The following is a 25,519-nucleotide window of genomic DNA, read 5'->3' on the forward strand; positions in this document are numbered from 1 at the left end:
ACCTGCTTCCTGAGTGGGGCAGCGGAGCCGAGAAGACTGGGCCGACCGTGGTAGGCGCCTCCTGCAACCCACACTCCCATCAGCGAGGAGTCAGACCGAGGAGACTTCCGTTTCATCTAGACTAGAAAACCAAACGGAACGAGAAACCCCAAGCCCCAGCGATTTCAAAGCCAACACAGCTTCGGGGGCTTCTGAAGGTGGAAGATGAAAGCCCCAGAGACAGCATACACTCTATGTCCTGCGTGTCTTTGGTCACAGCTGTTGGCCTCTGATACTGGGACAGGCGGTCACCGTGCGGGCCAGCCAGGGCTGGCGGGCGGGGGCCGTCTTCCTGCCACAGTAGGTCGAGATGCTGATCTGTCTCTCGCTCTCATGGCCCACGTGGCATCTCACGTGTCCCTGTAGGTATCTCTTCAGGTGGATGGGACATTTCCTGACTCCCTGCAAGGGCTGACAGGAAGTATCCCTGAAGCCCCGGGTGAAATGAAGCACTATTCATGCGCTCTACAGGGATTTTATATACCTTGTGGCAATTCACGAACGCCGGCTGGTTCACGTTTTACTTCTCTAGTTCTAGGTTTACAGGAAAGAGGGCTCAGAGACGGGAAGGATGGGTTCCAGGGTCACACAGCTGGCACACGTGAGCCTGTCTGTCCTAGAGTCAGTCCCTCCGTGTCCCATACCGCGCCAGTCACCGCAGCCCAGGGGTCCCAGAACGAGTTCGCACAGAGAGAATGACCTTCAGCAGGTCCACCCCTCCTCTCCCCATCCTTCCACGATAGTTTGGGCTGCTTTTCACCACGATCCTCAACCTTTCATTTTCCCCCCCCCTCTTTTTGAAAATACCTGTCGCTGTGGGCCAAGAGTCCTTGACCAAGTGAGAGTGCGTGGGGCGTCCGAACATTAACTCCCATCCCCCGCACCCAGTCCTCCCCCCTCACTCCTGCCCTGGGAGGGAGGTGAACAGGCTCCCCAGACTCACACGGGACATTTTTAGCATCTTGCACTTCTGGTAAGTGACAGTTTTGCAAATTGCGGGTAAAAGAACTTAAATGTCTCATTAAAATCCCGAGGAGTAAGGGAGCTGGAAAGCTGTGATTGATGTTGGTGGAGGTGCAGGGCCCTGACGCGGGCGGGCTGACAGGCACTGGAAAGCCGGCTCCACGACTGATGTCTTGTTGTGATCCGTGTTGTCATTTTCCCCATTACTGATTAAAATTAAAAATCTGCTTGGCAAATCCATTGTAAAAATTCCCTTCATGAGCATCGACGGGTACAAATTATTTTGTCAATTGGCTGGCAATCAAAACGGGGCTGGAGATGGTTTCTAGCCCACACTGCTTTTTCAACCTCCCCGCGCGCTCACGCCGGCCACTTTTCCCAGCGAAGTTTTAGAGAGGCGTGGACGGCAGCCTTGGTGGCGGTGCTTTAAGAGAAAATAAAAAAACAAACGTGGAAGATTCGCCTCTCTTTTGTAATGAAATGTTCTGTTTGTGGGCGCCCCTCCCCCTGCCGGGTGGAGGGGAAGGTGCGCGGTGGGCGGGCAGGCCCAAACTCTGTAATTGTCTAATGCCGTGTAATGACAGGTGGATAATAGTAATAAAAGCCTTTATTAGGATAGAAAATCCGTTTTGAGAATGGAAGCATACATTGTCTAACGACGGCCAGGCAGCCAAGGAATCCTGCTAACCTGCAAACCGAGTGCAAAATATTTACAGCGACTCGGCTGAGAGGGTTTTGGACTTGGTACTGACATGTCCTTGGAGCACCAGGGAAGGAGGATGGGGGCGGGAGTGGAGGTGGGGAGAAGATAGATACAGGTGGCCTGGACCTGTGCACAGGCACTGAGCATTGGAAGACCCCGATTCTGAGAGGCTTAGCCCAGTGCTGTGTGGCTCTGGGGAGGTCAGTGGCCCTCTCTGGGCCCCTTCTGCTCTTTTGCAAGGACAAGTGATGAGATTACTCAGCTCCTTCCCGGCGATCTCTCCCATACACACTCGGCAGCCGTGTTCATCCATCATCTGAAGTCTGGAAGTCAGCTAGGCATTGAAAGATGCCCAGGATTCATCTTCTGAGGCGGAATCTGGTGCAGGGTAGAGGGCATGCTGGGGTTTGGAGCCGGAAGCGCTGGGTTGGATCCTGCGTGGCCACATAATCAGTTCTAGGGCTTGAGGAGTTGACGCGTGTCTTTGAGCCTCAGTGCCCTGAGTCTAAGTGATTACAAGAACTAACATCCCATTGGCTTGGGAATCCCAGCCGCGTCCAGTTCTGGTCCTTGCAAGCATGTTACAAATAACAAGAGGTCCCTATTCCGGGGAGAGATTTCACCTTCTCTCTGGTTCTTAGGTACGTGGAAGAATGAAGCTGGGAAAGGCACTTCTAGTACCTTCCAGAACTGTAACTTAGATTTAATTAGAAATATTTTATTGTGTTTAGGGTTGTTTGTTTATTATTTATGAACATCTTTTCCCCTTTCCTTTCTTCAAAAAACCTCAAGTTTTTTTCTTCTTCTGGGATAGTCAAAGGCAGAATGTATTTTTGAAGGGACGGGGATCGTAAGGTCATCTCTAATGAAAAACAATATGCTTTCTGTCTTTTTATAGACTTGCCTGCTTGTTAAATAGCTCGAGCCAATCACAGCATGGAAAAATGAATTGGTGAACATTTGAAATCAGGAGGCTACGTCCTTCTAGAACTGAATTGGAATAGTTATATCTCCTTACACATAGTTGGCATGGGAGCCTCATCCAGGGAATAGGGATATTATAAAATTCAAATACAGCCACATTTTCCTCTCTCCATAAAGCAGCAGGAACAGGGCTGTTGGGAATAAAGGCCATGGATATTTGAATGCTTAAAAAAAAAAGAGAAAGAAACCTTTAATGATCGGGCAATTTTCTATTTTGGAAAATGGCTCATTCCGTTTTATAGGATGATTTCCCCAAACCTATATTTTGTGGATATTTTGCTAATGTGCCAACCCACAGCTGGAAAGATGGGCGTGTGTTTTCCACACCCCCAAAATGTGAGCTCATGCATAGCGTGGCTGATTCAGAAACCCAGGGAGCCGGGCTCTCTCCTGCTCTCTTCTCCGTGAGGCTGATGTAGATGGGACATTTGTCTGTGTGCATGGGGCGGGGGGAGGTGCTCTCTGAGGTACTACTGTCCCTTTGTATGTCCACCCACTTGCCTTGTGGACCCATCATTGTTGAACCATAACTCTACCTGTGTGTGTGCCTGGGTCCCAGCTCCTGGCTTACAGGGCCAGTCCAGGGTGGTCAGGGTGAGGGACATCAGCCTAGAGCCTGGGACCTGGGCATGTCCTGGCTTCACCACTTATTAACTGTGTGCCCTAGATTGGGTTGCTTCTCTGAGCCTCAGTTTTCCCACCTGTAGAATGGGTCTATACCAGCTGAAGCGGCAGGAATGAGCACATGAAGGAGGAGGGCAGCACTTGGGGACAGCCTGGCAGGGAGACCCCTCTGGGGGCAGGGTCATGTCAGACCCCAGCTTTCCAGTGGGGCCCCCTCAGGCCCTTACGGAGTTGGGTACAAGCTTCTGCGGAGAGAGAGGGGCTTCTGGGCCCCTTTGTCATTCACCCCGGGGCTGGGAGCTCACGGCGTCCTAAAATGCTCTCTGCTTCTCTGCAGCTGATACATACTTGTCGTGGGCGATGTTCCCACTATCAGACATTTGGTGGAATTGTAAAAATCCATTCCCATCCTGCTTAATACATTTTCATGTTTCTTCCCTTGACAGGCCTGGGCGTGTCGGATCTGGGGTCCCGCCGTCCCTGAGCCCACGCCTCTGGTGTGCTCGGGAACAGAAGGTGTTTGGAGACTGGCCAGGCAGGAGGTCCTCGCCTCAGGAAGCAAAAGAGAGAAGGCAAGGTGGGGGGCGGGCACGCAGGTGGGGGGCGGGCACGCAGGTGGGCGCGGGCACGCAGGTGGGCGCGGGCACGCAGGTGGGCGGCGGGCACGCAGGTGGGGGGCGGGCACGCAGGTGGGCGCGGGCACGCAGGTGGGCGTGGCCCCCGTGGTGCGCCCGTTGCTCCTTTCCGCGGCCCCCAAGTCAGCGGGAGGCTGGCACACATGGCGCTTGGGTTGAAGCCCTGCGTCTAACCACGTGCCCACGGCTAATCTCTCGGAACCTCAGCGTTTACGAAATGGGAGCAGTAAAAACGCCCACCCATACAGTTAAGGGATTGAATGGCGTGAGGCGTGAAGGCATCCATGCCTGTGCCCGGCTCACAATGAGAGCGAATGCTGCCCTATGAAGGTGGCGCCAGCGCCAGGCAGCGGTCGTGTGTTGAGTGCTCATTCTATGGTAGGGACCAGAACACGTGCATCTCCCTCAAAAAGTCACACTGACCTGGTCTGTGGTGGCGCGGTGGATAAAGCTTTGACCTGGAACGCTGAGGTCGCCGGTTCAAACCCCTGGGCTTGCCCGGTCAAGGCACATATGGGAGTTGATGCTTCCTGCTCCTCCCCCCTCCTCTCTCTCTCTCTCTCTCTCTAAAAATGAATAAATTAAAAAAATCTAAAATGAAATAAAGTCACACTGACCACGTGCGCCCGCGTGGGGCGGGGGTGGGGGTGTTATCGTCATTCTTATTATGTAGATGAGGAAACCCGGAGCTTAGAGAGAGGAGTGGCAGAAAGAAGGGAAGCCCGGGGAATTTGCTAAATGGCCAGTGTGACCTCCCTGTGCACGCACCTGGGCCCTGGGTCAGAGCCTGCCGGGACTGCGTCTAGAACTAGAACGAACAGCACGACGGCCGGGGACACGAACTCCCGGAGCTCAGCTGGGCGATCTGAAGCCTGAAGCCTGGCCGGCCGGCAGCCACAGCCCTCACCGGTGCTCTGGGAGCCCTCCCTCTGGAGATGCAAGCACATCGGTTCCGGAGGACCGAAAGCCTCAAGCATGGGCGGCCCCCAGACCTCAAAGAGGATTCGGCTGCTGTGGCTGTTCTGGCAACCAAAACTGTGGATATATTTCTCAAGCCAACGGCTAGTTGAGGGCACTGGCGACAACCTGTTATTAGAAGCTCCTCTCTGTGGTCCGCGTGGTGGGGCTCAGGCAGAACCCCCCTGGGGGGCGGCCAGATCCCGGGATCCTCGTTTCTTCCCTCTTGGTTGGCATGTGGCTGGGCAGGGAACAGGCTGGGGATTTCTGTGTGAGTCTCTACCCCTGGCATGCCTGGGCAGACGCCCACTCCCACCCCCAGAGCTGGTGGGACCGGCCGTGTTTGATACTGGCTGGGAGGCTGGTCTCCGGTGGGAGGGGTGCCCAGGACTCCGCCCTCCACCCCAATGCCCTTCTCAGTTCTTTAGTGTTTGCAAACACTGCTTTGGGACCGCTCCTGGAGAACTTTCTAGAGATGTAGATGCAGAGACAGAAAGGAGAGGGGTCCCAGAACACTCCTGGTGACTCTCCATGGATGGTTCTGCCTCCCTCCCTGCAGCCCTCACCAGAATGGACGCGTCACAGGGCAGAGCCCTCAGCTCTGTTGTTCTCTGCAGTATCCCCAGTGTCTAGAACAGGTGCTCAAGATGTTGAGTGAATGGATGGATAGATGGATCAGTGGGAGCTGGCTGGACTTAGCCTTTATTTGCACATGTTTTAGGCCAGCTGCTCTGGATCCATGGCTGTGCCCAGCATCCGGTATAGGGTCTCGTGCTCATTATCTATGGAATCAGGAAGCTGAACCCACTTATCCACTATGTGATCAGCCTGTGCCCTTTCCATGCCTAGGCATTGGTTTAAGGCCTGGAATGGTGGGTGCTTGTTAATGTTTGTTGCAATAAATAGCTGGTGTGGCACTCAAAGCATCAAGTCAGGGGTCCTTTCATTCCCAACCCTGTTCTCCATCTTAGCATCCCTGTGTCTATTCCTGAAGAACCCTTTGTGTGTAAAGGAATAAAATTATATCATAGATGTTTAGCACTCATAAAAATGCTCAATATACAAAGTCTTGGTTAGGGTCAGAATACTAACCTCCAAACAACCACAGGGATGTGCCTTTTTGTTAACTTTATAAGGTAGAAACAGAGCTTGTAGTTTGGGGTCTACTAGTAACTATAGGCTTTTGTATCAGTCAGGATAGGTTAGGTTATGCTGCATAACAAAGAGCCCAATATCTCAATGGCTTAATACAATGAAGTTTTTTCTCTCTTTTTTTTGGGGGGGGGACAGAGACAGAGAGACACAGAGAGAGGGACAGACAGGGACAGACAGACAGGAAGGGAGACAGATGAGAAGCATCAATTCTTCAGTGCAGCATCTTAGTTGTTTATTGATTGCTTTCTCATATGTGCCTTGACCCAGGGGGCTACAGTATACTGAGTGGCCCCTTGCTGAAGCCAGCGACCTTGGGCTCAAACTGGTGAGCCTTCTCAAACCAGATAAGCCCGCGCTTTAGCTGGTGACCTTGGGGTTTTGAACCTGGGTCCTCTGCGTCCCACTCCAATGTTCTATCCACTATACCACCACCTGATCAGGCTTTTTCTATTCTATTCTTTTTTTTTTTTAACTTATACTATACATTCAAAAAGTAGCTGGAGGCTCAGCTTTATGCTGTACTCACTCAGGGACTCAAAGTCACCAACAGAGCAGCCAGTATCTGGAATGTCATCTATTGCCACAATAGCTTGACTTGAGCACAGGTTGTTAAAGGCTTCTACTAGGAAGCCTGTTCACTTCTGTTTACATTTCATTGGCCAGAGCAAGTCATATGTTCACACCTATGTCCAAGGGGCCAGGAAGTTACAACCTACCATGCTTAAAGAAGAACAATAGCTTAAGACGTTTGTACTATGTACTCACGACCACTACAGCATTGTTTTTTGAAACTGACTCAGTGCATAACTCTAGGTGACTTGTTTCCTTCCTCTGAGTCTTCGTTTTTTAATTGGGTAAGGTAGGAAAATTAATGTTTATTCAACAGGTTGATTTGAGCATGAAAAAAACGATATACAAAAAACACCCTGAACGAGGCTCCTTTCTTTCTAGGTCATTTGTGAATGAATGGGTAAATGAATACTGGGGGTGAAGTGGTTCTAGCCTTCCTGGTGGGATTTACAGGTTAGCAGATAAAATATAAGGTCTACCAGAAAGTTCTGTCCGTTTTTGGAATCAAACAAAATACAAATTTTTCTTACCGTCAATAAACTTTATTAAATAATATAATTGTCATTATTATTAATGATTTCTTGCCAGCGTGAGGGCAATTTGTATATCTCATTTTTGAAAAATGTTTTATCTTTTGATGTGAAAAATTGAACCAGTACTTGTTTGATATCTTCATTTTTGAATTTTTTGCCCTTCAAAAAATTTTGTAAGGACAAAAACAAGTGATAGTCAGAGGGTGCTAAGTCCAGGGAATATGGTGGATGCGAGAGAATTTCCCAGCCTAGTTCTGCAATTTTTTGACGAGTCCCCAAAATACAGTGGCGTACATGAACTTTATCAGTAGCCATGGGTACATTATCGCTTCACACATAAGACTAACGTGAATCAACTTTGTTTTAGTTAATTTGCTACGTCAGTATGTATACATTAAGTGATAAAAATAGAGAGGCACACATGCGCCAAATAAACATGTGCTTACGTGTGGGAACTTGTTGTGATAGAAACGGACAGAACTTTCCGGTAGACCTTATAATAACGGTCACATGAATAAAAGGGGAAATTATGATTTTAATATGCACTTTAAATGGCAGCGTGGTGCACTGAGTGCAAAAAATGATCCCAGTCCCTCATGCTCCCTTGTGTGATGTGACTTCTCAGTTCCTCCCATTAAGAGGTGGGAGCTATTCTCCCCGCTGCGGATGGAGCGGCCGGGGACGTGCTTTGGCCAGTGGAGGGCAGTGAAAGTTAGGCTGTGTCAGGTTGAGTTTAGTCTCCAGAGGCCTTGAATGTGGCTGCCACTACCATGAGGACACTCCTGGGGAGCCTGCTGCAGAGGAGACCACATGAACCATGGCGGAGTCACACCAGGGGGGCCAACCCTCAACCCGACTCCCCAGCTGGCCACGGATACCAGTGTGAGCTCCCTGAGGTCAGCAGAGCTGAGCCCAGACCGACAGAACCGTCCAGCCGGCGTATAGACTAATAGACTAGGCGGTAGGTTTTGTGGTATTTTTGTTACGTAGCATTATCATGACACTATTGACTACTACAGGGAGATCCAGGAGAATTGTATAATCAGATCATTTGACCTGTCTGGGAGGTTTGTTTTCCTCCCTGAGAAAACAAACAATGGTGGCAGAGTAGGTGTTAACTAGGTGAGTTGGGTGGGAAAGGGCACTTCACAAAGAGCAAACAGGGTCTGTGCAAAGGCCCAGTGGTGGGGCAAGTATGACCCATCCAGAAACAGGAGTGGCCAGGGTGGTGGGCGGCAGCAGCGGGAATCTTGGCTCTGGTTCCCAGGCTTCTGAAAACAAGCTTTTCCATCTCTGGGGAACACAACATTCCACGATTATGAGCGATACTTCACATGCTGTCTCTCCTGCATTCCTCCTTGTCCTGCTCTCTGGAACTCTTATTAAACACAGCAGATAAGGGCATGAAGTCGCTCATAGTCAACCATTTTTTGGCCTTCAAAATCAGCTCAACCTGATGGACCGAAGCTTCTCTTTCTGCCCTGTCTCAAATCCCTCTTTCGTAATTTTCCGTTTAATATACCTCTCCTTTTTCTGCATTCTGTGTGACTCCCCGATGTTCATTATCAGTTTCAATACTTTTGCTTCGGTGTGTCTATTCTGTTCAAGGTGTCTGCTGGACTTTGCTGCTTTAATGATTGTATTTTTCAATTTTGAGAGTTTCGCTCTTTCCTGGCGTGCCTTGGTTTTACACATCTCTGCTTTTGCATGTGTTTCTTGGTTTGTATTTTTTTTTCTTGTCTCTCTTTGAAGATTTAAAATATGCTTCAAGTTTCTTCCAAATTCTTCTCTTCTTTCTAGTTCCGCAGACCGATTTCTCTCATTTGTTCAGTCTTCTGGGTGTGTGAGACCTCCGGTGGTTTCTTTGTTCTCTCGGATTATAATTCTGTGTCGTGAGCTCCTCTTCAATGGGGCAGCTTTCGTAGGAGCCTGGTTCTCCTGAATTTCGGAGGTGGCTCTTCTGAGTAGTTTCACGTGTGCCTCCGCTGAGATTGATCAGTTCTGGACTCATTGTAAGATGAGAGTGTAGCTTGGAGTCTCACAGATGGGCCACGCTGGAGGGTTTCTGGGTCTACACAAGGCCTCGGAGACAATCTCTGCCTCACTGAAGCCCAAGGGCCCGTTCCTTTGGGTCGGGGTTATCCTTCTATCCCAATCCTGTGAGTTGTCTTCTGTTTTCATCAGGAACTCTGGTTTGAGTTTTATCTTCATTTGGAGCTCCTGGAGATTGTCCTTTCCTGGTTTTTGAACTTGACTTTGTATCTCACTATTATAGTTTGTTGTGACATTGTACCCAACATTTTTTTTTTGTATTTTTCTGAAGTTGGAAACGGGGTGGCAGCCAGACAGACTCCCGCGTGCGCCCGACCGGGATCCACCGGTAATGGCTAGAGAAGCGGGAGAGAGGGAAACCAGCTGAAAGGCTGCCTCAGTCTAGCAAAAGGTGAGGGAAACTGTGGTGCAAGTGAAGAGCACATGAATCTGGGGCTCGAGTTTGAAGGTGGGGTCACGGACCAGATGGCACCCAGGAAAGAGAAGTGAGCCCGGCACCTGCCCTTCAGAAGCTGGGTAAAGCAGTGTGGGCACACCCACCAGGGGGTAATGCTCTGCCCATCTGAGGCGTTGCTCTGTTGCAACCAGAGCCATTCTAGCGCCTGAGGCAGAGGCCACAGAGCCATCCTCAGCGCCCGGGTCAACTTTCCTCCAATGGAGCCTTGGCTGTGGGAGGGGAAGAGAGAGACAGAGAGGAAGGAGAGGGGGAGGGGTGGAGAAGCAGATGGGCGCTTCTCTTATGTGCCTTGGCTGGGAATCGAACCCGGGACTCCTGCACGCCAGGCCGACGCTCTACCACTGAGCCAACTGGCCAGGGCCCCAACATTTTTTTTTATTTGTTTGGGCTGGGGGTTGCGGGTGTGGATGACCTTTCCGTGTCTGTTTGGTCTGCCCTACCAACCGGACCCCTCTGAGGATTTAGCGTTGGTATTCATACGGACATTTTTACTTTCATGAGAGGAGCCACATAAGTGACTTAAAATAAGACAGTGGATGTCAACTCGCTTTATAAATTGGAAAGTTCTCCATCAATGGAAGATGTGAGCAACTCAGTCTTGATTCCTAAAGGATGAACTTGAAAAATATATACCTTGTAGGTATTGAACTTATGAAGAGAGCTGCCGGCCTTTGCTGTCCTCAGCTTTGCTCTCTCCACCTCCTGTGTCAGGGTCCTCTGTGTGACCTTCATCTGGCCAGACGGGCAGCTGCCTGTCCTCCTGTGCTCACTGGGCTCGGCTGACCCTCCCCCGCTCCCCTCACAGCCGTTCTGTGCAATGTTCCCAGGACGCCGCACTCTCCGGCTTGCTCCCTGCTCGCCGGCCGCTGTGCCCACACTGCTTTACCCAGCTTCTGAAGGGCAGGTGCCCGGGCTTGCTTCTCTTTCCTGGGTGCCATCTGGTCCATGACCCCACCTGCAAACTCGAGCCCCAAATTCATGTGCTCTTCACTTGCACCACAGTTTCCCTCATCTTTTGCTAGACTGAGGCAGACTTTCAGCTGGTTTCCCTCTTTCCCACTTCTCTAGCCATTACCCTGTCTCCATCTGGCAGAATCAGAATGCAAATGAATCCTGTAGTTCCACTGCTTAAAATCCACTCACGGCTTCCTGTTGAACCTGGAGTGAAGGCCAAGGCAACCCTTAACACGACCTTCAAGTCATCCCTGGATCAGGCCCTGCATTCTCCCGAAGCCTCATCCGCTCCACTCTGTGCTTGCTCACGTACTCGAGCTTAACCTTCTCATTCCACCCCAGGGCCTTTGCACTTGCTGGTCTTTCTGGGACACTTTGTTCCCAGCCATCTTTCCATAGCTACCACATTCATATCATTCAGCGCCAACTCCTCAGAGAGACACCCCCCTCCCTATTTACTTTCTACTCCATTAATCCCCTTGCTCTTCAAGTCTTTGTCATCCAGTAAGATCTCATTTGTGTCTTGACTCATTTATGGTCTCTTCCCAAGAAGGATGTGAACTTTGCCAGGGCAGGCAGTGGGCCTGCTGTGCTCACTGCTGACTTTCTAGGAATGCTGATAATTCCTGACACTTAGTAAGCACTGGACAATGATTCCTTGAAGACTCTTGAAGACTTTATGCTTTACAAATACTATCTCTGTCAAGTCATTCAACAACCTTACAAATGGAACTTACTCTGTGCCCATTAGAGAGATGGGAAAATCGAGGACCCCTGAGATTCTCAAGATCCCTGCAGTCTCACAGTTCTGAAGGGGTGAGGCCACATGCCAGGTGTTCCTGGCTGGGTCCAAGGTTCACACTCCTTCCCTTGTTTCAAGTCACAGCTTATGAATGGATTTGGGATTTGAGTCCAGAGGTCAAGACACTAACAGTTGTTGAGTGGGGAAGTCTCTTTTGTTTGAGAACAAAACCTTTTCTGTATGCGGCAAAGCCGTCCAAGTCTCCCAGCCCGGCCCCGGACGGCATGCTTCCTTGAGAATGCCCACACAACAGTTGGCGCTGTGCAGAGGCATTTTTTTTTTAAATCAACTCTGTTTTGGAGTTATTTGAACCATAAAAAGACCAGTGTGAAACCACAAAACTTCTAGGTTTCTTGCACTTTTAAAACTAAATGCAAAGGGGGGGGGCGTCAGGAGAATTTGAACCATATTTTGCAAACGCTAGCTTCTCTCCCAGTCTGACGCAGCTGGTGCCAAGCTGCAACTCGCTGCACATTTTTATGGGCCGGGTTATTATATTAACCTTTGCGGACAGCTGCCTGCAGTGGAATTCATGGCGGGCCCCCGGGCAGAGCGGCACTGCCCACCGAACGCGGAGCTCTCCGCCCTGGCTCGGATATGTAATCTGTCCTCTGGCCACACTTGCTTGCTGGCACGGTAAAAAATTCCCTTGTTCTTTTATTCACTTACGACTTGAAAGTTTGGGGAGTTGGCATTAGCGATGCGTTGGGCCACAAGTTAAGCTCAAGTCATGTATCTTGATGCCCATGTTGCCCAGAAATAGTGTGGAGTCAGCAGAGGGCTCTCCGATCTGATGGTCTAGAACTTGGAATCCTAGTGTCCCTGACAGACATTCACACTGTGTGTCCTTGGGCCAAGGACTTGATCTGGCCCGTCTTCAATTTCTTCCTCTGTGTGAAGGGACTCCTCCACATGGCAGGAAGGCAGGGTATAATGATTAGAGGAGGCAGTGCATGGAAGGGAACATAGCATGATGGTTAAAAGCACAGACTCGAGAGTCTTATCAGACCTCGGTTCAAACCTCAACTCCGGCTCCTGCCAGCTGCACGCTCCCAGGCCAGCTCGGATCGGATGCCTCTTCGTCTTAGTTTTCCCACCCCTTTGGGTTACGGTGAGGTTTAAATGAGATGACGTGTACAAAGGCATTGGTCTAGCGCCCGGCTCACAGTCCTCAATGTATCTGTGCTGTTTTTGTCTTATTCCTAATAACCAATCTTCAGGATAGGGGAAGGGATAATACCAAGCATGTCCTAGATGACAATCACTAATATTGTAAATGTGTTCTTAGGTTAACGTGAAAGTTTTTGAGGTTGATAATTATGATGAGGTCGTGTGTGTGTGTGTGTGTGTGTTTGCGCGCGCGCGTGTGCACGCACGCACGCACGAGTGTTTCACTTACACTTAGAGACATGGGGGGGGGAAATTCTTTGTTCAGAACACGTTTCAAAGAAAAAGTCATTAGCCAAGACTATTCAGATCCTTTTGTTATGCTTCGAAGAGATGATTATTTTGTAGGCTCTGGGGCACTTAAACTCTGTCTAGAAATTCTTTTGGTAAATAATAATAATAGAAAGTATCCTCTGGAAATAATAGAGGGGATTTAGCAAAAACCTTTCTTTTGGGGATCTCAAAGCCTTCCACGTAATTTTAGGGCTTTAGCGATTTTCTTAAAAGGGTTTGTTTGACTTTCTTTCCTGTCTCAGCCAGAGGCATGTTCACAGGAACTGTAGGACTTCGGAGCTGGACGCAATCCGAGCGGTGATTTTGCTCAGCCTGGCCGCTCTACCAAGAGGAGAAACCGAGGTCCAGGGAGGAGCTGGTGCAGCTGGAGGTGAGAGCTCCGAGCTCGTGCACTGGCCCCGGACCCTCCGCTCGGGGCTCGCTCTGGCTCCGCAGGCTGCCCGCTCCCGAGGGCCCCATGTTGTCCGGAGCGCACGTGAAAGTGGAGGCGGGGTTCCGAGCTCGTGCACTGGCCCCGGACCCTCCGCTCGGGGCTCGCTCTGGCTCCGCAGGCTGCCCGCTCCCAAGGGCTCCATGTTGTCCGGAGCGCACGTGAAGCTGGAGGTGAGAGCTCCGAGCTCGTGCACTGGCCCCGGACCCTCCGCTCGGGGCTCGCTCTGGCTCCGCAGGCTGCCCGCTCCCGAGGGCCCCATGTTGTCCGGAACGCACGTGAAGGTGGAGGTGGGGTCCCAAGCTCGTGCACTGGACCTGGACCCTCCGCTTGGGGCTCACTCTGGCTCCGCAGGCTGCCTGCTCCCGAGGGCCCCGTGTTGTCCAGAACGCATGTGAAGATGGAGGCCGGGTTCCCAGTCGATGCCGGTTTGCTCATTTCACTCGTGCAGTTTGACAGAGAGGGGCAGGTGATGGAGGGCGTGGCCTCCTTCCTCCGTGGGGCTCCCGTCCTGGAATGTGAGTTAGACAAGGGGCTCTCCTGGCTCTGAGTTCAGTTCGCTGCTCAAATGGTGGCTGTGACCTTGGGTGGTTCACCCAAGCACTCTGGACCTCTCTGCCCTACCTTTCAGAGACAAAGGTGGATAATTATTGGGTGGGATTTTTGTTAGAATGAAGAGCCTGTGTGCCACGTTATCTATCCCTAGGGCGTGGTCTGCCATTACCTGTACACGTGTCCAATTTTCCTTCCACAATTTTTGACTCCTTCTCCATTAAATCTTTGTTCATGTATTCATTCAACAAACATCTTCTGAGCCCAGCTATATGCTAGGCATTGGATGTCTGTGAAAGTAGCCAAACTGAAAATGGGTCCTGCCATTGTGGACCTTACTGAGAAAAACCAGAGCCACAAGCCACAACCACAAACATGTATATCTGACAGGGTGGGGCAGGTTGTGCTGTGTAACAAATAGCTCCCCCACATCCAGTGGCTTACATAAAACAGAAGTTGAATTTTGGCTCTTGCTACCTGTCCATTGCTGGTCAGCAGGAGGGCTCTGTGTGTCGTAGATACTCAGAAATGCTGGCCAATGCAGAATCACCCGGACTTGGGCCTTCATAATCACTGAGGCAGCAAAACCTGAACGTGGTACATCAGAGGAGACACTTGGAGCTTCGGTGCAGAAGTGACACTTGCTAACCTTCCCTCACATGTTATTGGCCAAGGCGAGTCATATAGCCACACCTACCTTCAAGGGAAGTGAGGACCAGCAGTCTTAGGAGCCTGGCAAGAGAACTAGTAGATCTGTGAGCCTCAGTTTCCCCGTCTGTGAAAACAAGAAGCAGGTCCCAGTGGGGCCTCTCTCTCTAGCTGTGATGGTGGTGGCGCAGGTGAGGGTCACCCATGCTCACCCTCGGGGAGTGGGCGGAGAAGTGGGTGCATCCGGTGAGGAGATCTAATTTTGGTGTCTGATTTCCAGAGAGAGAAAGAGAGAGAGAGAGAGAGAAAGAGAGAGAGAGAGAGAGAGAGAGAAAGAGAGAGAGAGAAAGAGAGAGAAAGAGAAAGAGAGAGAGAGAGATAAAGAGAGAGAGAGAGAGAGGCAGGCTTCTATTTTGGGCCTCCTTTCCCTTCTGCTCTTAAATTCTGGCAAGAAGTGTTTTCAAGGTTATGGTTATTACATCAATTATTTTTCTAATTCCTTTTTTTGCACGAAACCCACTTTTGCAGAGGGCGGTGTGAAAGGGCTGCGTGAAGGCAGGGAAGCCCTCGTTTTGGCAGGAGAATCGTGACACTTTCTGGAATGAGTAATTAAGGAAGGGGTGCGTTTGAAACCACTTTCGCAGCAAATTCCCCTGCTGTTTCTAATTGATCTTGCTGGTTGCTTTTCAATCCTGCCCTGACTTTTTCCACTGTTGCTGGAGTCCGTCCCCCACGGCCGGGGGTCGTGTTGAAATGTGAACTTGGGGACGTGTCTCAGTGCGGATCTCAGGCCGCCCGCTGGGGGCGCGCCAGGGACCTCCTCAAACGCTTTATGACCAAACCTAATTCCAAATGACAGAAAAGGAGCCCAGTTAATAGAGTCACCCCGCCCAGTTAATAGAGAGTCACCCCGCCCAGTTAATACAGAGTCACCCCTCGCCCTGGGGTCCGCTCTAAGGGGTTTGTAGAGGGGAGGGGGGTGGTCCCCGGCGGTCTTCACCTTTCCAAGTCGGCCCTGCTGAGAGCTGCTCCCGTGTGGTCCCTGGCACGCTCCTTCCCTGCCTTCTCAAGGCGGGCCTCTCCCAGCGGCTTCCAGGCCACAGGGGAGGCCCAGGAGCGGCGGCCCAGACCAGTGGGCGCGGGCTGTGGCAGCGGACACCCTCCCGCTGCCGTGGTCACGTCACCGCTGCCGGGCAGCCGTGCTGGCAGGGGCCCGTCCTGGGCTGGCTGGCTCCCCGGGCTCTCCTCAAAGCCAGCCAGAGCTCCACTGGGCTGTCAGGTCGGCCAGACTCTCCCCCACCGACCCCCCAGGCCTCTTCTCCGTCAAAAATGCCAGCACCTAACTTCCCGACCTGACATTCACCTCAGAGCCGTTCTCTTCCGCGACGGACCTTCTTTCTCCGGTGACGGGGACCTTGGGCCTGGGGAAAGCCCAGCCGTCCAGGTCTGGGAGCCTCTGCAGGCTGGGGCTCTGTGGGCGACTTCCTTCCACGCTGTGGAGGGCTGTCTCCGATGGGGCCTGGCAGGACCACCGGTCCTCCCTCCGCCTGGGAGAACATTCCTCGTCCATCTGATGCTCCTGCTCATCACGGCTGAGCTGACGTCACCGGTCTCTGTGGCGGTCCCCCACACCCCTGTCCCTTGATACTTTGGTGTCTCACGTTGAGGCAGGTGGGGGCTGTCCTCCGGGGATCAGGCAGGGTGGGGCTGGGAGGCAGGACCGCAGAAGGTGGGTGTGCGTGGGTATAGACACACCTGTGGCAGGGCTCTGACCTCACGCAGTGGCGGGAGCTGGGTCTGCAGCCCCTGGATGCCTGTGGCTTCCCCAGTCTGCAGAGCAGGGCGCTGGGAAGGGGTGGTCCTGAGTCCACTGGCGTGAGGCGCGGGGCTGGAGTGCACCGGGATGGATGAGGACCTGGTCAGTCCTCGCTGCCTCCACCTGCTGACACCCCCAGCGTCCTGCCTGAGACCCCGGGGTCCTTCATTAGGAAGCTGAACACCTTCAGGCGTACCGTCGGGGCTGAGAGAGCGTGCAGGGGCAGGTGCAGGGGCAGGGGGCAGGGGCAGGGGCAGGGTGCAGGGGCAGGGTGCAGGGGCAGGGGCAGGGGCAGGGTGCAGGGGCAGGGGCAGGGGCAGGGACAGGGGCAGGGGTAGGGGCAGGATGCAGGGGCAGGGGCAGGGGCAGGGGCAGGGTGCAGGGGCAGGGGCAGGATGCAGGGGCAGGGTGCAGGGGCAGGGGCAGGGGCAGGGGCAGGATGCAGGGGCAGGGGCAGGGGCAGGGACAGGGGCAGGGGCAGGATGCAGGGGCAGGGTGCAGGGGCAGGGGCAGGGGCAGGGTGCAGGGGCAGGGGCAGGGGCAGGGTGCAGGGCAGGGGCAGGGGCAGGGGCAGGGGCAGGATGCAGGGGCAGGGACAGGGGCAGGGTGCAGGGGCAGGATGCAGGGGCAGGGGCAGGATGCAGGGGCAGGGGCAGGGTGCAGGGGCAGGATGCAGGGGCAGGGGCAGGGGCAGGATGCAGGGGCAGGGGCAGGGGCAGGATGCAGGGGCAGGATGCAGGGGCAGGGACAGGGGCAGGGGCAGGGGCAGGGTGCAGGGGCAGGGTGCAGGGGCAGGGGCAGGATGCAGGGGCAGGGGGCAGGGGCAGGGTGCAGGGGCAGGGGCAGGGGCAGGATGCAGGGGCAGGGTGCAGGGGCAGGGGCAGGGGCAGGATGCAGGGGCAGGGTGCAGGGGCAGGGTGCAGGGGCAGGGGCAGGATGCAGGGGCAGGGTGCAGGGGCAGGGACAGGGGGCAGGGGCAGGGGCAGGGGCAGGATGCAGGGGCAGGGACAGGGGCAGGGGCAGGGGCAGGATGCAGGGGCAGGGGCAGGGGCAGGGGCAGGGTGCAGGGGCAGGATGCAGGGGCAGGGGCAGGGGCAGGATGCAGGGGCAGGGGCAAGGGCAGGGGCAGAATGCAGGGGCAGGGGCAGGGTGCAGGGGCAGGATGCAGGGGCAGGGGCAGGGGCAGGGTCAGGATGCAGGGGCAGGGGCAGTGGCAGGGGCAGGATGCAGGGGCAGGATGCAGGGGCAGGGACGGGCAGGGGCAGGGGCAGGGTGCAGGGGCAGGGACAGGGGCAGGGGCAGGATGCAGGGGCAGGGTGCAGGGGCAAGGTGCAGGGGCAGGGGCAGGGGCAGGATGCAGGGGCAGGGTGCAGGGGCAGGGGCAGGGGCAGGATGCAGGGGCAGGGTGCAGGGGCAGGGTGCAGGGGCAGGGACAGGGGCAGGGGCAGGATGCAGGGGCAGGGTGCAGGGGCAGAGACAAGGGGCAGGGGCAGGGGCAGGGGGCAGGGGCAGGATGCAGGGGCAGGGACAGGGGCAGGGGCAGGGGCAGGATGCAGGGGCAGGGGCAGGGGCAGGGGCAGGGTGCAGGGGCAGGGTGCAGGGGCAGGGGCAGGGGCAGGGGCAGGGACAGGGGCAGGAGCAGGGGCAGGGTGCAGGGGCAGGGACAGGGTGCAGGGGCAGGGACAGGGGGCAGGGGCAGGGGCAGGGGGCAGGGGCAGGATGCAGGGGCAGGGACAGGGGCAGGGGCAGGGGCAGGATGCAGGGGCAGGGGCAGGGGCAGGGGCAGGGTGCAGGGGCAGGATGCAGGGGCAGGGGCAGGGGCAGGATGCAGGGGCAGGGGCAAGGGCAGGGGCAGGATGCAGGGGCAGGGGCAGGGTGCAGGGGCAGGATGCAGGGGCAGGGGCAGGGGCAGGGGCAGGATGCAGGGGCAGGGGCAGGGGCAGGGGCAGGATGCAGGGGCAGGGTGCAGGGGCAGGGTGCAGGGGCAGGGGCAGGGGCAGGATGCAGGGGCAGGGTGCAGGGGCAGGGGCAGGGGCAGGATGCAGGGGCAGGGTGCAGGGGCAGGGTGCAGGGGCAGGGGCAGGGGCAGGATGCAGGGCAGGGGCAGGGGCAGGGACAGGGGCAGGGGCAGGGGCAGGATGCAGGGGCAGGGTGCAGGGGCAGGGGCAGGGGCAGGGTGCAGGGGCAGGGGCAGGGACAGGGGCAGGGGCAGGGTGCAGGGCAGGGGCAGGGGCAGGGGCAGGATGCAGGGGCAGGGACAGGGGCAGGGTGCAGGGGCAGGATGCAGGGGCAGGGGCAGGGGCAGGGGCAGGATGCAGGGGCAGGGGCAGGGGCAGGGGCAGGATGCAGGGGCAGGGGCAGGGGCAGGGTGCAGGTGCAGGGACAGGGGCAGGGGCAGGGGCAGGTGCAGGTGCAGGGGCAGGGGCAGGGGCAGGGGCAGGGACAGGGGCAGGGGCAGGGGCAGGGTGCAGGGGCAGGGTGCAGGGGCAGGGACAGGGGCAGGGGCAGGGGCAGGGGCAGGGTGCAGGGGCAGGGGCAGGGGCCGGGGCCGGGGGCGCCGTTGCAGGCCCGGCCACTGCCCTGTGCTGAGGTGGGCCGGCAGACAGATGTCATCATTGTGGGTGAGTGACAGAGGTGTCTGTCTGGGCTGCAGGGTAGAAAAACGCCAATGTGGCTGCTGCTTCACCTCTGCCCTCCAAGTGCCCCACAAAGGTGTCTTTTGTGGCCTGTCCTACCCGGCAGCCTTCAGCGAGTGAATGCTGGGACACGTGGCCCAGCCTAGCTGAGTTGATGTGTCAGAAAGCCCCCATACGCCTCCGTAGGCCTTGAGGACTCAGAAGGAGGTCTCTTGTCCAGTTGAGCACATTTCATTTGTTCGAAAAATTTTTCTTGGACACTTACTACGTGCCGGGACCAGAGCCAGGTGTGGGCCACACAGACAACCGGGCCCCAGTCCCTGCCCTAAGGACCTCCCAAGGAGGAGGGAGCACAGGCTCAGCCCCAGACAAAGCTAAAGCAGGCGGCCCTTTGCACGGGGCTCGGGGCCCACAGAGGGCGGCACACAGCCAGCCCGGGGAGGGGCGGGCAGTCGGCAGGGGCTTCCCGGAGCAGGGGCTGCCTGAGGGACGGGGGGAGTTGGCCAGGCAGAGGAGGAGGAGAGGGGGTTACTCCAGAGATCACATATGCAAAGTCCCGCGGTACACGGAGGCACACGGCCCGCCAGAACCATGAGTCACTCAGTCTGGCCGACACACGGGGGGGCGAGCGGCCTTGGGGGAGGAAGGTGGGCGGTGGGGAAGGTGAGGACGGGCGGGCGTTTGTGGGGTCCTCGGTTCTTGGCTGAGGGACTTGGCCAAGAATGAATGGGGGCGTTTGTTGTTGGGGTGTCACATGGTCAGAGCTGGGCTTTCGAATGTTCTCTGACTTGGTGGGGAGGGAGGCTGCCGGCTGGTCATCCCCAGGTGGGTCCCTGTGACGGTCAAGATGAGGGATGACAGAGGCTCCGCCAAACACCTGAGGGGTAATGGACTGACATCACCTTCCTTCATGGGCTCAGACGGAAATGAAAAACGGCGGGTGATGGACACTCTAGCTTTGGGGGAGGGAGGAAGGTTGTAGAGACAGAGCTTAGTTTTCACACTCTGTGCTGGCAAAGCAGGGGGGCCCTTTCTGCGCTCCCCAAGGTGGTCTGGGGCTGGAGCAAGGGCCTGGCCCCTCGCTGTGTGTGCCTGCTAGAGAGAGAGAGGCAGACGGAGGCGCTGGACAGCGAGCAGAACCCCACTGCGCTCAAGGCCTGCCCACGCCGGCCACATGCTCCCCTGCCCTTGACCGCACATGGCCACATTCCACAAAAGCTTCTGTCCTGGCGCGAGAACCCTGGCCGTGGGCGGGAGGGTGGCACAGAGACGCCGTCCGTCTGACACTGGCCTTTTACATCATGCTGCGCGGCCGTAAGAGAATTCTCCTTAAATTTCAAACAGAAACTTCATCTGAAGTGTTTTGGGAAGGGTGTTATTACGGGGCTTCTAATTCCCACTGCCGCTAAGTGCGGATTAATAACAGGCCGAGGTGTGGAAACGGCGGCTCCGGCCAGCGGGCGTGACGTCTCGTGGCTGCACTGAGGTTTGCAGTGCGACAGGCTGTTAAGTGGTGACAGCAGCCGGCTTGTTCCTGCTCTCCTGTCCCAGGGCCTCCCTTCTCCACGTTTCTCCTTCCTCCTCTTTCCTTCTCTTGGCAGCTGAGCCTCGTGGGACATGCGGGGGGGGGGCGGGGTTTCTCCGCACAGGCCTGGCTGGTGTGCTCGCGGGAGCTGGCATCCTGAGTGTTGGGGCTCCGGGATCCAGGCGGGACCAGGAGGGGGCTGATGGGTGGCACTGAGCCCCTTTCCACCTGCACCTGCAGCCAGGCCCGGGCCCTGCCGCTGGTCCTCCTGACTGGCCAGCTGCCCTCTTCGCCTCTGAGCCTAGACACCCCTCACGCTCCCAAGGGATGTGCTGTCTTACCTGTCTTGCAGAGCCAGGACCTGCTTAATGATACCAGAGATGCAGAAAGCAACTTTCACGGGCTCAGGGATGTAGCCGGTGGTGACCTGTCCATTCAGGCTCCTTCTTGTCCTCTCTGGGCCAGGGCTTGGGAGCTGCACCGGGGATGAGCCCTGCACAGGGAGCAGGGGGTGTTACAGGTCCAGCCCCAGAACACTGTAAAGTGAGCTGGTTAAGGACATGTGCTGCCAGTCCACGTAGGGTCTCCACCTGAGGGTCCTATCCGGGTGGCGAGAGATGGAGAGAGGAGGAGGAGGCGGGTCTGGAGGAGGAAGGGGGGGAGGAGGAGAAAGAGGAGGAAGTGGAGAGGGGGAGGGGGGAAGAGGGGGCAGGAGGAGGAGGGAGAGGGGAAGAAGGAGGAAGAGGGGGAGGGAGGGAAGAGGAAGTGGAGAAGGGAGAGGCCAGGAGGACAATAGCGGGCATTCCAGGTGGCATGGACATTACTTTGCACCCATCCTTCTCCTGGTCCTTAGCCAACCCCCTCCCCTCCCAGCCTGAAAACCTTCCAAAAGTGGGCAAAGCAGGTGGTGCCAGCCTTGCAGTGTCTGGGGCCAGAGGTCAGGTCCTGCCCCACCTTTAGGGAGGGCAAAGGCCGTCCAGACCATCACATGAATACCAGGTGAGTGGAGGAGGCCGGGCAGGTGGGCGGGAGGTGTGCAAACACTGTGTCCACTTGTGAAGGCAGCTTCAGCACAGGGGCAGGACAGGTGCAGCGGGCCAGGGACGCCCCTTCCTGGGCCAGGCTCTTGCTAGTGGGGGGCGAGCAGATGTCACTGTCACGTGTGCACTGGGCGGTGAAGAGCAGCTGTGTCTCCTCCTCACGCTCTGTCCACTCGTACGTCATACATCGGGGACAGGTGCAGACCCCAGCGGACACTCTGAGGCCCGGGGCGGGGGTTGACAGGTCCACTCGATGGAAGGAGCCTGTGTCTCCAGATAGCTGCTTGGAGCCAGGCCAGCCCGCACTCACCTCCCCTTCCCTGCTGTGGACGTGGACGGGAGTCAGAGGCAAACCTTTGTGGTGAGTCCTCGCAGCTCGCAGATTCTAAGTGATACAGGGAGAGGGGGCCGCTGAAGCTGGAGGGGTTCACCTGGGGACCCGTTTCTGTGTCAAATAGAACTTCTGGATGCAAGTGACCGAAACTCCATTCTCAGTGGCTTAAGGAGAAGATGGGATTTATTCAAGTCCGGGGGATAAACCTTGCTTGCCTCAGGCATGGCGAGATCTAGGTGCTCAGAGTCAGTGGCGAGCTCTCTCTCTGCTTCGTTTCTGCTTTCTTCTATGTTGGCTTCCTGCTCCACCAGGTGGCAAAGATGGCTCCACGCTTAGCAGCCCAATTACCCTGAGGGAAGAGGTAATATTTGTCTCAGGTATTTCAGAAAAAGGCCTCCAGTCCACTTTGCTTGACCCACTTGGGTCACATGTCCATCTCTTAAGCATACCGTGGTTGGTGGTGAAGGGGTTCCAGTGCTCTGATTGGCCAGGCCTGGGTCATGTGCCCAACCCTGGAGCAGGGGGTGGGGCCAGCCTCAGTTAACCTCCCATCCTCTACCCACCGGGTGTGGCTAAGAGGGAGGACAACCGGTCCCATGAGCACCTATCCACATCCCTGAGCCAAGCTCTGTGCACTCCCGGCATGCTCTGCATCTGGAAGAGGGTTGGGGTGGCTGAAGGGACCTGGTCAGGAGGGTCAAGACCCGTGGCTTCCTATCCTGGCCTGTCCCTGTCCTGGCCTGTCCCTGTCCCCCTGTGGGTGGTCTGGGCGAGGCTTCCTATCCTGGCCTGTCCCTGTCCCCCTGTGGGTGGGCTGGGTGAGGGGAGAATTTTGTACAGGGCGCTTCCGTCTTTCCCAGGTCCCCGGGAGGGGCGGATGCACCTTCCTCTGTTGAGTGTTCTGCCTCCAGAGAGGGCACCTGCCCTGTCCGGGCCAGGTTCTGACCCTGGCCTTACTCTGCTTCTAGACGGGGGTGGGGGTGCCTGCCGCTGGGCTAGCCACTCCCCTCACCGCCCCTGCGGGTCTCGGGGGTCACGAGGAGGGGGCTCAGACGTGTGGGGACGCTGATTCCCTGGGCGCCTTGTGGGCCCATGATTCTGTCAGCTGGAGGCGACTGTCAGGGAGCCTAGGGAACTGTTTATTTTTCTTAAACCAGTTTTTAAAAAATTATACTAAAATACACGTAGCGGAAAATTTGCTGTCTCAGCATTTTTCCGCGTGCAGTTGGGTGGGTGGCGTGAGGCACATTCCCACTGTTGTGCAAACTGTCACCAGCATCCACCCCAGGACTGTCCCATCTCCGCTGGCTGAACCGTTGTTCCCGTCAAACAGCAGCCCCCAGCTCCTGACAACCACCATTCCGTCTCCCTGCCTCTGACTCTGCCTGATCCAGTACCTTACACATGTGTGTCACGATACACCATCTTGTTGTGACTGGTCTCCTTCATTAGCGTAATGTCCTTAAGTTTCATCCGTTGGTAGCACGGTCAGAACTGCCTGCCTTTTCAAGGATGGAAATACTCCATTGTGTGGATGGACCACGGTCTGCTTATCTATCATCTGTGGTGGACACGCGGGGGGCGTCCACCTTTGGGCTATTGTGAGTCATGCTGCTGGGCACATGGGGGTGCAGGTGTCTATTTGGGTCCCTGCTTTCATTTCTTTGGGGGATGTACCCAGTGGTGCTGGATCAGATGATAGTTTAAAATTTTTGAGGAATGACTATACTGTAGAAACTACTCTATTTCAAAGCCTCTGGTCCCATTACTGAGGATTTATAAATCGGAGGATAAAAAGATAAGGAAAAGCTCTACCTTTGGGGGCTGACAGGGCAGCCCTGTCAGGAGAAAGGATTCATTCTGACTAACAAGCCAAGCAGGCAATCGTCCAGGTGCCGGGCAGGATGAGAGGAGGTGGTCGGGAGCCGCGCGCCTGGATCCCTGGCCGGCGAGCAGCACGGGCAGTTGGCTTTATACTGATGGCAGATTGTCACTTTGGGGGGATTTAGGAGTGCTACTTATGTCATTAGGCGGCAATCTATAATTAACTCACTCAGGGACATGTGAAGGGTAGGGTTCTTCCAGGGACAGCCAGAGCGATTCTACCCGCATCTTCCCAGGAGCGGGTGAGGGGACCGCACTGCAGCCAGCAGCTGGTGCACAATGAGTGGCAGTGGTGCTGTCCCAGTGCCCCCTCTACCAGGAAGCTTCCAGACTCCCAGCTGGAGGTGAGGCTGTCCCGGAGAGGGAAACCGGCCTGGGCGCAGACCGGAAAGGGCTGACCCAGGGGACCCAAGGAGCCCAGAGAAGTCCGGCCTGCTTTGCAGACCCACTTTTATTCCCGGTCATGGGGGCCTTGAATGCCAAGTTCAGGGCCCGACAAGAGTGGACCGAACTCCTCCAAGGGTTAAGCAGCTTTTAAAACGTCGGCAGGAAAAGGAAACTGTGGGGCTTTCTGACCACGGGCTGCCTGCAGCCCCGTTTCCCAAGCCCTGGGCGGGATTGGCGTCTGCATGTCCCCTCTGGAATGTCTGGGCTGCGGCCGGGGCTTGCTCTAAATGAGAAACAGGCTGGCAGGCCACGGCCAGCTCCTCGTGCGGTCTGGGCAGGGCCGCTTGGCACGGCCTCCGTGGAGGACACACGGGCTGTGCCTGGCAGACCTCCCACCAGCATGGGAGGCTTGGGGGGCTGGCCAGCGGGTTCAGGCCAGCTCCTACATGGAGGGAGGGAGGCCGGGCACCGCCCTGGAGGCAGATGGGGTCCCTTCCACTCCTGGCCTGCCCCCACCCCTTCTGCAATCTTGGGAACAAAGTTCACAGTGCCTAAGTTTTCTCACATTGAAAATGGGAGCAACGACACCCTCCACAGTCTCATGGCATAAAGTCGGGGCGCATCTGTGATACCTCATGGATTTTAGTGCCTAAAAAGGTCTAAAAGACTGGCTCAATGCTCTGGTTTTATAGCTATAGAAATCGAGGTTCAGAGAAGTTCAGGACCTTACCAAGGGTCACACAGCAAGGTGTGGGCAAATATATCTTTCTATAAACAAGCAATCCTCCCTATCAGCCCTTCTCTGTGAGCGCCCAGCTGTGACAGTGTTTTCTGGCTTCTTCCCAGCCTGTCTCTCCTCACCTTCTCAGCCTGGCCCAGAGCACAGTAATCTGCTGGGTTTGCCCAGGGCTCCTGGTTCATATACTTTCTCTAATCCTGTGGGGTGAAGAGTCAAGGATGTCCCCAGGGGCTTCCAGATGAGTGTTATCTCTGAAATTTGGGGTGACTATAATAAAGCCTGCCTGAACACGGCTCTCCTATCTTCCTGAGTGAGAAATTGTGTCAATCAATGGTCATTGGCACCGTTTCAATGCCAACAGGAACCCTCAACTTGAGGTGCAGCGAAGAAAGGAACTATTCAGTGCAAACAGCTCAATTGTGATATATCACAGCTGTGACAACAGCATGTCTGTGAGGCAGCCCTGGGGCCAGGTACCTCTTTGCTGGTCTGCTTTGTTCTGTGCTGGTTTGCTTCTCTCTGCTCCAGTGAGAAATCTTTGGGGTTTCGGCTCAACAGGGGAAACGCAGATTTCTGTGGAAAGGGAAAATGTGCTTCTGAAGTCCGAGGGTAGCTTGACTTACATAGACAGAAGTCTCT

The sequence above is a fragment of the Saccopteryx bilineata genome, chromosome 4 (genome assembly GCF_036850765.1).
Source record: "Saccopteryx bilineata isolate mSacBil1 chromosome 4, mSacBil1_pri_phased_curated, whole genome shotgun sequence".
Lineage (NCBI taxonomy): Eukaryota > Metazoa > Chordata > Mammalia > Chiroptera > Emballonuridae > Saccopteryx > Saccopteryx bilineata.